Source organism: Pyxicephalus adspersus, chromosome 2 (genome assembly GCF_032062135.1).
Source record: "Pyxicephalus adspersus chromosome 2, UCB_Pads_2.0, whole genome shotgun sequence".
Classification (NCBI taxonomy): Eukaryota; Metazoa; Chordata; class Amphibia; order Anura; family Pyxicephalidae; genus Pyxicephalus; species Pyxicephalus adspersus.
This window is the reverse complement of record NC_092859.1, coordinates 149549579-149553126: the sequence shown is the minus strand read 5'-3', so window position 1 is coordinate 149553126 and position 3548 is coordinate 149549579. Positions and strand designations below refer to the sequence as shown.

Here is a 3548-nt window from a genome sequence, read left to right as displayed (position 1 = left end):
ACGTTTAGCGCCATCTTTCCCCCCTTACGTTGACCCCCCAAGAAAAACAAAAATACAGACACATGCTATGCGTATGCTTAGAAAACAGATGTGCACATGGCCGGGATATCTCGAAGCATGTGGATGTGTTCCTGGGCAGATCCAGCACCCACACGCCTTCATCCATAAAGGGGCCCCTCGTTCTTTCCCTCCAGGGGCCCCGTCTTGTTGGAAGCCCAGCACGAGACCCCCAGGCAGAGCTGCGCATGACTGCCGGGAAGAGGAGGAGGATTAGGAGGAAGGAGAGCAGCCGGCTCCCCCCTCCTATCACTCGCTGCTCTTATCGCCGCCGTAGCAGTGACGCCGCATCCGGATTGTCGGCTTTCTTCCTCTCATCTGTCACCGGAGGGAAACGGCGAGCGAGTGATGGGGGGGAGGGAGGGATTGGGGTGAATCCGGGGGGCGAATCCTGCAAGTGCTTCCAAGAGAAGGAGAGCTAGGGAGCACCGACCGCCGCACCGAGCGATATTGCATCGCACAGCTGTGGGCGGGGTCACCGGGCGCTCATTACCGGCCCTTGGCTCCTCCCCCGGCCGGGCTGTGCGAGGGGCGGGTGGAAGGACGGCTCTGACGGGAGATGACGCTGCCTCTGGCGTCCCAAATAAAGAAGATCGGAGCAGGAGAGGAGGGGAGCCGGGCACTGTGCGATTGGCTGCCGGAGGGAAAAGTTCGGTCCCGGAGCTCCGACATTCCTAGGATCAGCCTGGGCACAGGTAAGCGTCACGTGACTGCCAGGCTGGGACACACACCTGGGGACACTTACCTGGGGACACACACCTGGAGAGACTTACTGTACAGAGCAGCAGCGGTCTGCAGGCTGATACATGCTGCTGTGTGCAACCAGTCAACTAAAACTAGTTATTTCTAGTTATCTAGGATCACCTGGAACTAGTTATTGCGTATAGAACCAGTGATATGGGGTCTGATGTATGCAGAACTACTAAACTAAAACTAGTTGTTGTTTTATGGACTTATTGATCTGGAACCAATTAGCTGCAGTTGGTTTGCTGGAACTAGTTAGTTGCTGGAACTAGTTATATGGACCTATTGATCTGCAATCAGATACTAGTTAGTTGCAATTAGTTTGCTGGAACTATTTATTGTGTATATGGAACCAGCTATCTGGGGTCTGATGTATGCTGCTTTGTACAACTAAACTAAATAGTATAGCCAACTGAAACTAGTTACTTATTGTTATCTCAAACTATCTAGTTATCTACGATCTGACACCTGGAACTATTTATTGTATTTGGAACCAGCCATCTGGGGTCTGATGTATGTAGAACTACTAAACTAAAACTAGTTATTGTTATATGGAGCTATTGATCTGGAATCAGGTAATAGTTAGCAGTTGGTTTGCTGTAAGTATTTAGTTGCTGGAACTAGTTATTATATATAGAGCCAGTGATCTGGGCTCTGATGTATGCAGTTATGTAGAATTACTAAACTAAAACTATTTGTTGGTATATAAACGTATTGATCTGGAACTAGTTATTTGCGCTTGGTTTGCTGGGTCTGGTCACCGTCCCTGCTTTGTGTACATGGCTGAGCTGTGGGTTTTATATAATAAACGCTGGTCATTGCACGTTATGGATCCACATGGTCAGGTCATGCTGAATACTTCAGGGGTGGTGCAGGTTTTGTGGGATTATGGCACTGCTTCTGATCTAGTTTGGAATGAGATTTGAGATGGTTTTTGGTCCAGAATTGTCACAGAATATTAATAATAATAAACAGGATTTATATAGTGCCAACGTATTACACATCGCTGTACATTAAATAGGGGATGCAAATGACAGACAGATACAGACAGTAACACAGGAGGAGGAGGAGAGGAGCCTGCCCTGAAGAGCTTACAATCTATCTGATAAACTCCCTTACTCCATGGACCAGATATTGTACAGTGCTGATATTGGAGATGTGCAAATGACAGACAGATACAGACAGTAACACAGGAGGAGGAGGAGAGGAGCCTGCCCTGAAGAGCTTACAATCTATCTGATAAACTCCCTTACTCCATGGACCAGATATTGTACAGTGCTGATATTGGAGATGAGAAGATACAATGTATCAATGTATGTGTGTTTATATACACACTGATTTGATGTAAAGAAAGGTGCTGTGTGTTGTCTATGTGTTGTTATCATGTGGCAATGTCGCTGTGCTGTGTGTTGTCCATGTGTTATGTGGCAGTGTCGCTGTGTGTTGTTCATGTGTTATCATGTGGCAGTGTCCCTGTGCTGTGTGTGTTGTCTATGTTATGTGGCAGTGTGGCTGTGTTGTGTTGGTACCATGTGACAGTGTCTCTGTGCTGTGTGTTGTTACCATGTGGCAGTGTCTCTGTGCTGTGTGTTGTGTTGTTATCATGTGGCAGTGTCACTGTGCTGTGTGTGTTGTCCATGTGTTACCATGTGGCAGTGCTGCTGTGCTGTGTGTGTTGTCTATGTTATGTGGCAGTGTGGCTGTGTTGTGTTGTGTTGTTACCATGTGGCAGTGCTGCTGTGCTGTGTGTTGTGTTATCATGTGGCAGTGTCGCTGTGTGTTGTGTTGTTATCATGTTATGTGGCAGTGTCGCTGTGCTGTGTGTGTTATGTGCTGTGTGACCCATACCCCACTTTTTTCCTATCCGCTCCCTTTGGGTCCGTTCTCCATAACCACTGAAAGCCTTTTGTTTAATAATGCAATAAAATCCCTCCAAACCTTGCAAGAAATGTGTAACTTCTTCTTGTGCACTTTATAGCTTAACCATTCCTTCCTACCCAATCAACTACAACTCCCCATATGGTATAGAAATAAGGGAGGGTAGGGGGTGTCCTTGTAGTCCTAACATACTACCCGTCCTAGGTGACAGCACTGCTTTTCAGCAACTGTGTGTAGGGGTTCCTTGCTTCTAAGATCAAATAACTGACAACAATTTCCCCACCACTTAGATTGTAAGCTCTTCAGGGCAGGGTCCTCTCCTCCTCCTGTGTCACTGTTTCTATCTGTCTGTCATTTGCAACCCTTATTACTCTTTGAAATACTCTTTAATAATAATAATGATCATTTTGGATGTTTTTGCCACAATGCTGATGTTCTGTGAGCTGTGGATATAGTAATTATAAAAGGGTTCCCTGAAATGTGTATAAAGTGTTCCCGCATATTTAAAAGGCTGCTACAAAGATTGCTAGGAGTTCTTTCAGCAATGAGCAGTTTGTGCCTCTCAGGTCAGTTTACGTGACAGCAATTGACTTTTTGGCTATCTGTAAGGGTGACATTCTTCCCAATAGCCAGCTATGTAAGAGGAATTCATCCCACTGACCACCATGGTAAAATATTATGAGCTGTGAATATAGGAATTATAGCAGGGGGTCACTGAAGACCTGAAAGTTAATTCAAGGGTTCTCCATGTTAGAAAGGTCAGGAAACACTGATCTATCACATCTTAGAAGCTGTTATATATTGCATTTCATTTCAGGTTTAAGCAATGTATACGGAGTAAATAATTGAGCATAAACAGTGCATTGTGC

The 3548-nt window shown here is 45.7% G+C and overlaps 1 protein-coding gene across 1 annotated transcript in view; it reads left to right on the top strand.

Moving 5' to 3' along the window:
- Window positions 1-310: 310 nt before the first annotated feature.
- Window positions 311-3548, top strand: part of FURIN (furin, paired basic amino acid cleaving enzyme) — a gene marked incomplete in the record, with an annotated part of 160242 nt that continues 157004 nt past the window's right edge. The window contains 1 exon segment of the mRNA XM_072399139.1: window positions 311-752.